Raw genomic sequence first — 12,529 nt, 5'->3', positions numbered from 1 at the left:
GTCTGTACTTTAAATTGGGGTGGGGGTGTCGGACTGTATATGAGACTTGTTATGATTGATATTTTTTGCAGTGTGCCCCCTCCCTCCCTGGTCTCTAGTTATTATTCTATCCCAGTCCGCTCGGCTTTTACTCTGTGCAGTGGAGTGCCAATTATTATGGTAATGACTGAAACAGATATCAGATGGGTTTCCCTGCAATAAGCTTTTCATATTTCACACACACCACTCCGTAGTGTGTGTGTACAGTATGTGTGTGTTCATGTCTGCATGTGTGTGTGTGTGTGTGTGTTTTTATTGTGAGAAAGCAGAGGGAAGCGCGTGTTGAACAATTGAGTTTTCTCACCTCGCCCGGCTGAATTAAACCTTAAAGAATTCATAGTAAACAACTCAGCTCGTCACAAATACGATCCTGTGAACAGTCTGGACATGATTTGGAGGGATTGTTAAAGGAGCAGTTTCCGAGCTTGTGACAGAACTCGGACGTGAGACGTGAGATGTGTTGACAGTCTCTGTTTCCAAGGTCATTGCTCAGTCTCGCTCTGGTTGCATCTCCGCTGCCTTTCCGACGCGTGCGGCTTGTTGTGATCCTGACACCATTGTGGGATGTGTTTCATCAAATGTGTTGGCAACTCTCAGAGATGAGAGTGAAGTCCAGGTCCATCATTTTGAGAGCAGGCATTGTTAACCTTGGTTTGGAAGGGCAGGTGTTTGCTGATCCACTGGATTTAGGTGCAGGATGATGGCAAACACTGTAATATCCTTTGCTGTCATTCTTGGCACCTGATTTAGAAAATGTAAGTTAATTATTAGTCAAGTTTTACTCATTTGACATTTGTTCATATTAGTTGACAAAAACTGACCTTTTATCTTTTATTCATAGTCAAATTCTAGTCAAATTTGTATCTACTCTTGTTATCTCTGCCAAGGAGGTTATGTTTTCGCCCCTGTCTGTTGGTTTGTTTGCTTATTTGTCAGCAGGGTTACACAAAAACTACATTAAACAAGAAAGAAGCCGTAACATTTTGGCACATATCTGATTAAAGGGCTGGATTCAGGATCACTTTCTTTAATCTATGCTATGTCTAATTTGGTACGGATCAGAATTAAGATATGGATCTAGAAGATTTAACCATGGTTTGTAAGAGGGGTAGAGTTTATTTGGTTTGTTAATTTTTGTCTCATATGTTTACCATGGAGATTTTGAGTTCATGATCTGCATTTTGTTGGCTGAGTCTGGATTGAATTTAAGGCAACTGTTTGACCTTGACAGAGGTATGTACTCTACATACGTAAGTAGAGTACAATCTAGTTTTTTGGTTTCTAGTACGTTTTATTTATTTAATTTTGTGATGAAATTTACACTGTTCCTTTTCAATGTTGGCAAGTTCAATGGAAGAAAAACAATTTTCAGCCCAGTTCAAGGGCTGCGAGCTCTGATTTATTCTAAAAAATAAAAACTATAAAACTCCTACATAAAAAAAAAAGATGTGAGAGACCCAGACACAGTGTGGGTTGTGAAAGATGTTACTGGAAAGACGATAGGTAGGTGCTGCACAAAGAGCGGTCCCACACCCAGACAGTCAAGGACATTGTGTTTTCATTCTACATCTCTGAGTCATCGCGTTCGGAGCAAAACGATGATGTGCAGCAGAAATTACGCATCGTAACTGAATCATCAAGTCGAGTCGAACGTTCAAGTAAAATAATGTAAGAGCTGCTGATCGCGTTGATCCAAAGATGAAGGGAGAGCTGAGAGAGAGTTCATCGAGGAGACTTCATGCTGGATTGTAAAGAATTCAAACACTGTCACGACCCTGCGTTCATTTTCGACAACTCTCAAAACTTTACCTCTGTTTAGCCTTCAGAGAGAATTCGTGTTGTCCTCCACATGAAACTTATTTTCAGCAGAAAGAAGAAGCAAAGCCAGAGTGATTTTATCCAATAATGAACTCAAATCATCGAAGAACAACATGATTAGTGTCGGTATCTGATGCAACTGTTGCAACAACAGGCAGAAAAGATGCACTATTTTTTCATATTGAGTTCATTAAGCTTCTCCTTCTCCTTTTAGTGAAATAGGCCACTTTGCATTCATAATACATCTGTGACTGTCAGTGTTAATAAGCCAAAGCATTTGTTTTCATTCCATTCACATCTAACACATAGATCTGCTTTGGAAATAATCAGCTCTCAGATGGTCACAGCGACAGCGACGTTCAAAGCATACAAATGCAAGAGAATGCAAAGAAATAAAGAGGAAAACATATTTAAATTACTTAAGTAGTAAACATTCATTAAGAAAATCCACAGTAATTAACTGACAAAGAGTTAACTAAGTTATTTAATGCACAGAAATTGGAGCAGACTTATCAATAATGTCAATAGTGAACTTATTCTCACATTTCCCAGGAAGAACTTAAAGATAAACAATAAAGACAAACAGTCCCTTTTATTAACATAGTCAAGTGTTGTCTTCCTTTGTTCAACCTTGTGTATGACTAAACCTGATTTCTTATGACAAGTTCTGCGAATTGTTCCCTGGGAAAATCAGTCAAGATAAATAAGGAAAAAATCTTGAAATTGAGAGTAAAAAAAAATCCTGATTTAAATCATCTCCTGATCCAGATTCACATATCAGCAACAAATGCACGACGCTGACAACGCTGCCTGTGATTTTGTAATCGAAACTGTTCTGTTCATTGTTCTCATTTTGAACAAGCACTCATCTTTCCCACCAACAATGTCACTTCATCCCTCGCTCACTAAATGCACTCCATTTATATAGAGATTATCTGGTGTGTCTCCCACTCGAAGCACTTCAACTGTTATGTACACACACACACATGTACATGCACACATTCACATGCTGATGGTGATGGCAGCACAATAGGAGCAGGTAGGGACTCTTGTTCAAGGACACTTGGACACAATCTGGAGGAGCAGTTGGCGACCGCTCTGCCTCCATTTACAGAGCTGGCTCTGCTGTTACAGCCCAGTGCAAAACACATCATGGTAAATCACAGGGAAACGTGTATATATTGTGTATCATATATGCATTTTGCACATTTGATTTTCTGCCGGATCAAAATGTGTTTTTAATCAGTCGTGATGAAGCCTCAAGGCAAACGCTGTGATTGCAGCTATAAGTGTACATGAGGAGGAGGGTGATTTGCTTTGATCAGATTATCTTGTTATTTTCAGTGAGGTGCTGTGGAGGAGGCCTTAACCTGACACTCTCTATTGTACACACACACACACACACACGCATATCTGCCAAGAACTGATGGATTAGCTACGCTACATGTATTCTGATTATTATTTGAAGGCCAATGGCACTTCATTACGCAACCCTGTACATTCTGTAAACATTTCAGTACATGCATTAACGACGGCTCCGTCCTGTAGCAACATGTTTTTAGGCAAATCCAGAAGCGGAAACACACTGGATAAGAGTTTAGCATTAAATTTATATTTCAGGAGCACATGGTGGAGCAGGCAGGTGTTAGAGAAGGTGTCTGGTAGGCGCAGCGTGGCTGTGGCAAAACAAGTGAGCATGTGTTGGTTGGTTGTAGCAGGCGTGGAGCTAGGAAACAGTAAATAGTCACAAACACCAGAAAATCACTGATAGATACAGGAAAAACCAGCGACGAGGCCGAGAGCAGACGAGTAGCTGCCACTGAGGTGATGAAGACAATCTGAAGATGAGCGGCTGCAGCTCTTATACTGCAGGTGATGAGTCGATTAGAAGCAGGTGGAGGTAATCAGGTGAGTGAAGCTACGCCCACAGCGCGCGCACACACACACACACACACACACACACACACACCTGTGCCTTATTTGCTTTGTGTGATCACCATGTTTGGCAAATCTATTAATACTACTACTTATACTATATTTGAAATGTTGGACCATATAGCGAAACATTTTATCAGGATCAAACTTTTCATGAAAGTCACTATCTATAATTATTATGATAAATGTCACATTTATCACTTTGATTAGTTTTTAGTTTAATGACTAATTTTTGCTCCTGAAAACATTTTACAAATCTGAGATAAATCAATTATGTGTTATACTTCCTCAGTGTGCTTACAAGATGTATAAGCATGATATCAATATATCTAATAAACCGTTGCTTTATTGCCAATATATATTATTGATTTCATATGGCCCTATATGACAGTACTATTGTCAGTCACAGATGTAGGTGGACAGTCTTACATATTTCACATTTAGATCATGTCCTTGATAAACAGCTCCTGAAATGTTCTGTGTAAATTTCCACTCTGCAGTTATCTGGCGTCTCTGTTGAATATTGTTGTTCTGATGTGCTGAATCGCCTAATGTGCACAGGAACAAAGAGTTGGACTGGAGGTCACCGATGTCCTGGGACATGTTGTGCACATTAGAGGACGTTAGACGCAGTTGAAACAGGAAATAACGGCTCTTTTTTGACACTAGGCCATCTCTATCATGTCATTCACATCCTTTCAAAATAAAAGTATTTTTTCCAAAATATTTTGTATTATGTCCCGCTCCTGTTTTCAGAAAAAATACAGACTTTCTACTTTGCCTTCTTTGTGCGTATAATTATTAAGTCCCCTCATTTTACCACAAACATATTATTAATTCAAACAGTAATTATTAAACACTTCACTGACATGCTTTTCATTAGCAGCACTCAGAATAGTGCAGCAGTGTTTTCATCAATGCGACACTGAAAGAACAACGCTGCACAACAGAGTGTGACACTAATGTCAAATGCAAAGAAGCTGCATGCAAATTGTTCCCCCCTCACTTCTGTACGTATGACTCTCATGACTCTGACCTACTTTACCATCATGAGTCTCAACAAACTGAAATCACGCTCAACAAGTGAATGTTTAGGCCTCACTGCATTTTGGCAACAGGGGAAAAAAGTTGTTCTCTTTCCCTCTTCTGATGCACTTTCCTGCCTCATTCTTTTATCTCGTTGTGTCACAGTTATCAGTGACGGATCCTTTTCTCCGAGCCGCTGCGATGATGAGTCGTTCTCGCTCCCTCCATGTTCCCTTTTCTGGACTTTTCAATTGTGAGGGATGAAGATTTTTGCACATGACATGGATGTAGGGGGGAAAAATACATTTTCTCCTCCTGCAGAAATAAAAATCCTTTTGTATTTGTTTTACACAGCATGCAGAACACTTCATGTGTGTATAACGTGTTCTCTGCAGATGACTGAGACAAAGTGTTGTTCCCTGTGAACACGGAGAATTTAATCTCCTAAATGTTGGCAGTTAATCCGGTCATTAATGGAGGCGGTTTTACAGCAGTGTAACCCTGTAAATTAATACATTTTGTTCTTTGTAGGTGAATGTGTTCGTGTGTGTAAATCATTCCCCTCATATGTGATAGTTTAAGTGATACCAGCAGAGATGATCGATTGCCAACCCTGTCACCTGTTCGCTACAACCACATTGATTTGTCCAACAGCTGACACTGTCTCAAGTGTGGCAGAGATACGGCCCAGGGATGATAAGGGACAGATATATCTGACATGGGGAGGACAGATTCAAGGACAGCACGGACTCCAATTTAGGCCTGGATGACAGCGTACAGTGGTTTTGATGGGTCGGCCTAAGATGCAGCCATGCTCCCCTTCTTCCGGGTGTGGAGCTGTAGGCAATGGAGGACAAGACGGGGGTGGCCTCAGATGGTGCAGTCTGCTCCCCGTTTTCTTCTCATCACGGGGAAGATTACGGGTGTGGAGCTGGTTGCGGCCAAGATGCAGGACCTGCAGTTTTTCTACCTGAAGTTTCCACGGGTGAGAAACAACTTGTCTTCTTGGGCCTGTGGGAAATGATGGGGTGGCCTGAGATATTGCAACCATGCTCCCCTTCTCCCACTAGTCCTTTGGGGGAAGAACCATCTAAGAAGTTCTCCAAGCAGCAACCGTATTGGGAAGATCACAGGTTCAGAGCTGGTTGTGAAAAAGCCAGACCTGTAGAACCAGCACCAGAAGTTTCTGGATATGTTGATCATATTGTCTTCCATAGCCCACAGGCTCTAGAGGAGGGTTGCGGAGAGTTATGTTCATAATGCACACATTTATCAAGGATCTACATGGATACACCGTGAGTCATCCTCACATGAAGTTTGACAGCAAAGTCAAGACAAGTTTATTTCACCTCTCTGGGAAATATATTTTTTTAGAAAGCAGCTATTTTTGAGACCCTCAAAACCCACTTTCAGGAACATAAAGTTCCTCATTAAATTATTCTAGGTTTTATTGTTCAAAATGTTATATTCAGCTCATAAATAGAGCAGAGAATAGTTATTTATGTGTGGATCACATTTTTTGTTCTTCAGTTTTAAATGCATATTTTTTTTATTTTTCATGTTTTCATCCCACCTTTCATAGTGTAGGCGACTTCAATCCACATGCAGTATGCAGACGTGTTGCTGGAGCTTTAGCTTGACTACTTCAAACATGTCAAGTGTGATATAAAGAGCCACAAACTCAACCCCTGGATTTAACACGTAACTGTGAAGATTCATGAAAAATAGACAGAAGTTGTTGTTTCAGATATAAAATGTGAGATTATTGTAAAGCCTGAGTAACAACTTGAATTTATGTTATGTCAGATAAAGGATTCCATTTCTCAATTGAAGACATGCCCAAAAGAAGAACTACCTTTTCTTGCCCATATGATTCACAGTGAGAATCCAATGTGGTTTGAGGATAAATGAAAACACAGAATGATGAATTGGGAAAATTGGGAAAATTGGAATATCTCTATATTTGTTGAATGGTACTGTATGATCTGATATGATAGAGGAAACATTAGAAGATGTTTGCGAGGAATTAATTATTTATTCTAGTCTGGACACATTTGGGTTTAATAGGAACACAGCTTGTCTCATTTGGTTTTTTTTCAACACCATTTAATAACATCTTCTCATTGTTTCCCATGTTGCTGTTTAACATTGGACGAGCTTTGTGTGCAGAGATACAAGATGCATTTGTTTGAACTGATTTTAAAAGTCAAAATAGTTGATGTTGACTCTGTGGCTCATCACTTCAAACCTTCCAATCTGCTCTGTTCATACAAATTCCTTTATTTCGTGCTGGATCCTGTTACTGTCTGCTGCTGCTGCACTGACCCACTTTCTCCTCAGCGATCAGTAAATCTTCATCGGATCTTATGTGCGCTCGCATACATCCAGCTGCATTCACTGTGTCGCATGACTGACAGAGTGGGTTTTGTGTATTTTGCAGGATGCGAAATGTCATCCGACAGCCCCCCCCCCCCCCCCCCGCCCGCCCGCCCCCTCTGAACTGGGTCTTGCATTGGAAGGGAGGCTGACTCGCCCCGGCTCCCCCGACCGAAGTAATGACAAACTCACCAGAGTGCCTTGCGATGCATGACTCATAAAGATATGATTTTTTTGAAATGCTAATGAGCTGAAGATTATACAGAGTGGAGGAGAAAGATAGAGCGAGGAAGAGTGAGCTAGAGACAATAAGACAGCGGGACAGATTTGCCGAAGCTGACAGTCATGGCTTCCTTCTGAATGTATAGGATAGTTTCTAAATAATCTCTATTTACCCTCGCTTTAGTATTTCATGACTTTGCGATGAGTCAGAGAGAGAGAGAGAGAGAGAGAGAGACAGTCAGAATTTAGGCAGGAAAGCCTGCAGCAGTGTGAGAACGTGCTTCTTACTTTTCTCTCTCTCTCTCTCTCTCTCTCTCTCTCTCTCTTCATCATGTGGGTGTTCATCTCCAGTGCAGTGAAACAGGGCTAAACAAGGATAAAGAGAAGGTCAAATACACATGGACACAGTTAATCTTCCTCCTGTCTTTCCAGCCACATGAGACAGTGCTCCTGCAGGAAAGACTCAATTATCAGAACATTAAAACTACTGTCCCGCGGTACTACCTGAAAATGCATTATGGGGTAAAGTCGGGGTGATGCTGCTCGACTGAAGCCAGATCAACAGGGCAAGTGTGCTCCCATTCCTCAATCGAACTCTCTCATCTTATTCCCAGTCCTCATCCCAACCTCTCCCTGTTTCTTCCCATTTAACGTACGATTTGTGATCTCCCACATATTTTCTCTCTCACCACCCTCCCGCTATCTATCCCCATACCCCACCATCCTCTCCCCCTTCTTTTCCTCTGTCTCTTCATTTGCCACATCTCCTCCCTCCCTCCTACACAACCGTTTCTCTCTCTCTCTCTCTCTCTCTCTCTCTCTCTCTCTCTCTCTCTCTCTCTCTCTCGCTCCGTACCACTCTGCTTCTGTCTTTCCCCCGTCTTCCGGCACGTAGAGCCTAGTGAAGGTCATTTTAGTGTTAGGGATGGGGGGAGGGGATGATGCGGCTATATGCAACTGCTGCTCTGGATAACTGCGGGAAGACGAATGGATGGATGATAACAGCGGGAACATAAAAGCAGAGGAATGGAAAAGACGGAGGGTGATGGAGGCAGAATTTCCTGCGACCTCTGTGTGCCTCCTGATGGGGACACAGGGCTCGTGCATGCCCGCTACCCACATGAAATTGTACCTTTTATGAGCGCACCAATGCATGCGGCTGCCATTTGTTTTCATTAGTGGTCCATCATGATGGTAACCCCTTCAAATTACCTCAGTGTCAGGGACAGTATCATCTTCTTCCAGGGACGGTTCACTTGGAGATCTATTCAGAGCACAACTCAGAATACAAAGAGTTTGAAGGGGATCGTCATTTCGTTTTGTGCTTACAAAGACTGTGGAGTACAAAAGATGAGGAATTGTTTGAAATGTTTCTTTGTCTGCTCGAACCTAATCTGTTTAACAGGCGCACCACTAACAGCAGTAACGCTCACATAATGTTACCTCCGAGAGAAGAGTACATTATTAGCTAATAATATTTTGAGTAACGTGGTTGCATTAAAAAAAAGAGTCGATGGACGACATGGCAACCACCCAAACGTGAAGCCAAATCACCCCTGGTGGCTGGCTGCAGTATACATCATACACCACACCTCCTCCATGTAAGTGGATGGAACACTGACAAAACTAAAAAGACAAGAAATATTCAATAACTCTATTCTGTCAAATTTGGTCATTCTTATCACACTGATGTTTGTCTAAGTGTTCATTTTTCCACTAAGTTTGGTTTAAATTAATTATTTGAAGCTATAAAAATGGGTTGAAACGTCGTGATTGAGACTGACTCATAATTGGTCGAGCAATTTTCTGCGTAAATTCCCACTGTTAAGTCATCTTTGTTACAGAAATGATTTGGTCAGTCTTAATCCATAAATCCTATTCTGTTTCTTAAAGAAGTTAAAAACTGTTTTAAAATCGGACAAACCAAGCAAAAGAAAAACAAATCTGTGTTTTCATTAACTGCTCAGATGCAGCTTTGTTGTCTATTGTATTTTAAAAGAGACTACATCAATATAACACTTTTCTGACAAGTGTTATGGGTAAAATATGATGTAAGTGTAAGGACACACTATGCGGAACACATACAAAAACATTAATAAAACATGTTGTGAGACCCAGAAGCTGCTGCAACATTCATATTTCATTTAAGCAAGCATCACACCAATCTCTATGAATAAGGTTTTTGTTATCATAGCATGTTGACAGGCGCTTGTGGGATTGCATGCTAGATCTGTTTTCTCCCCTCTCAGATGAACAGTTGAAAAAAAAACACAACGTTGTTCGGATTTCGCCAAAAATGTCACTTCCCCTGCTGTGTCATTGTCAGACATATACAGCAGCTATCTCTCCTTTCACCCACAGGCGGTGAACAGCTCGGTTGTTACTGCAGGTTTATATTGGCTCAGTATTTTATTTATTTTTTGCAAAACCCGAAGTATTCCCCTCCCGCCCTGGAAAGTGAATAAAAGGGGATGGAGTTGAAAGAGTGTGGCAGCAGAGCCGGAGCCTAACCCCTATCCCCACTGCACAAACCGATGCACCGAATCAACATGAGTGGAGGCAGCTAATAATCCGTGGAATTAAATGAATGGGAGTCATTTCCCCCTCGTGGATGTTCTAACTTGACAGTATAATACCGATCCGCGGCACTCTAGAGTAGGTGCATGTTTTTGCATATGGGATTTGGCTTACAGATGAATACCTGTGGCGTATAGGAATATGCGTCTCCACCCCCTTGTCCGTCAACCAGGCACCGAGCTTCTCCTGCTCTGATTCTCTCGGGGACAAGAACTAGGACGACCCTGGCATTTACACACTAATGAAAACAATCATGGGAAATTTGTTAATCTGCCTGACTGTGGTTGGCTGAAACAAACTGTGCTCTTTCAAAAAGGCCAGATGCTCCTGTGAGTAATCACCTATGGCAACTGAATCCATTTAACCATGACCGTTATGGCTCTGCGTTTGACTCATGCATGTGATGCACTAGAGCATGTGCTGTATTAGATAGATTGATGTCTGTGTGGGATTCTTGTTTTTCATCTAACAGAGATAAGATCATGCGTTAGTTTCTCTCACAGGATTTTTATTTACCTGAATAAAACATTTCAAGATAACAGACGAAAATAGAAAAAAATGATACATTGTTACAAAACTTGTAAGGTTATTATTACTTCGTAGGAGTGACTCTGTACAACAGGACAAAGTGTTAAAAATCATCAGTTTTGTACAGTGGACTAATCCTGGTAAACCAGAACGAATGATGAAATGAGCTGAGCTCTTCGACAGAGCAGCGTTGGCTGCTTGAACTGGGCTGATAATGGCTGCGAGGGATGGAATTTGTCCGGCTGGCAGAGACATAATATGGATAATCATAGAGGAATACACAGCAAGGTACGTGCACTGTATGGTGAGTACACGTGTAACGTCAAAGTCATGCCAATTTACATAAGAAAAATAAAATGCCTGTGCACTTGTACTCTTGTACAGCCTGTAGGAAGTAATGAAACTGTAATCCCATTTAGAAAAAGAACAATAAAGACAGTTAGTGCTGAACACAAAATGACAATTCAATTTCAAGTTGCAAAACAAATACTGCTGGTTTATAATGTTTACAATGAATAAGACACTTACACACTCCCAATTTGAGTATCCACAGAAAATCAATAATATGAATCTAATTAAATAAAAGCCAAAAAGGTCAAAATGAACCTATAAAATAAATATATATATATGTGTAATAGCTGGAAGCAGGGCCTTATTATTAAGTGTCCCCAATAATAGAAAACAAAACTTAAGAAACACACTGAGGAGCAGAGAAATTGGGGTTAGTGTCTTGAGTAAGAAACAATAATCAACCAGATCTTTGTTTTGAAAGTGTGTGGGTTAATTAATGAAAAGTTTTTACATTTTTGGCACATATTTCAACTGTCACCTTATATGAGAGGTTCCTTAAGATATAACATCCAAACGTCTTTGTCTTCATCTTAAATGTGATGTAAGCGCAGTTTAAAGTTTGTATGTTTTCCTGTTGCGATCTCAGATATAATTTCCCGACTCAGTGTAAACAAGTTTGGATGCCACCTTCAGTGTCACCAGTACAAATACATTGGTGACATGTGTCATCCCGTCTGTTACTCTCAACTGTGGCATGAATGTGAAAAGTCATTTTAATAAAGACAAACAGTTGCCTGAGAGAGAAAGAGTGTGTGTGTGTGTGTGTGTGTGTGTGTGTGTGTGTGTGTGTGTGTGTGTGTGTGTGTGTGTGTGTGTGTGTGTGTGTGTGTGTGTGTGTGTGTGTGTGTGTGTGTGTGTGTGTGTGTGTGTGTGTGTGTGCGTGTTCCTTAGTTTGGCCAACAGGACCGAATGACGTCAAAACCAGGATGAGGTTGTATTTCTGTCCCCAGACTTTTTTGGGAGGGGGGCATGTGGGTGGGTGACATGTTGCCAGGAGCAGAAGTGACAACCTTTTGGCTGAATTATGTCTGCCAGACAGCCACAGCGTCCTGCTGTGTGTGTGTGCATGTGTGAGACAGACTCTATTTAGTCATGCTGAGGGGCAGGACAAAGATATAAAAAACAGAAGCAACAGTAAGTGACAGAGGAGGAAAGGCAAAATTGGAGAGCTTAGTCATTATCAAGTAGAGAAGTGTAACATGCACACGCACACACACCTTACCTTTTGGATGTGTGTGTGTGTGTGTGTGTGTGTGTGTGTGTGTGTGTGTGTGTGTGTGTGTGTGTGTGTGTGTGTGTGTGTGTAACAGTGGCCCTCCTCATTGATGCACACAGTGGACCAGTGAGCCAGGAGGGAACATCCTGGCGAGCCACTCAAATTATGCCTTAATTATGTGTAAAATCCTCTGGTAACATTATTTTAACTTATCCCCAAGAGGGGACCTGCAGGTGTTAGTCTTCTTTAATGGTTTTTGGGAAAGAAAATGAGGAAAACAAATTAAAAATGCTCTACTTAAGTGGATGTCCCAACAACTTTCAAGTTTCATACTGTATTAGGGAGATATGGCCAGGGCAAAAAGATCAAATCTAACAGAATAACAACAACAAGAATAAGGTTAGAAGAAAAAAAGCAGAGCATTTCTTTTAATTGGAATGA

Source organism: Hippoglossus hippoglossus, chromosome 21 (genome assembly GCF_009819705.1).
Source record: "Hippoglossus hippoglossus isolate fHipHip1 chromosome 21, fHipHip1.pri, whole genome shotgun sequence".
NCBI classification, from domain to species: Eukaryota; Metazoa; Chordata; class Actinopteri; order Pleuronectiformes; family Pleuronectidae; genus Hippoglossus; species Hippoglossus hippoglossus.
The sequence above is the reverse complement of the archived record's forward strand: the minus strand, read 5'-3'. Positions refer to the sequence as shown.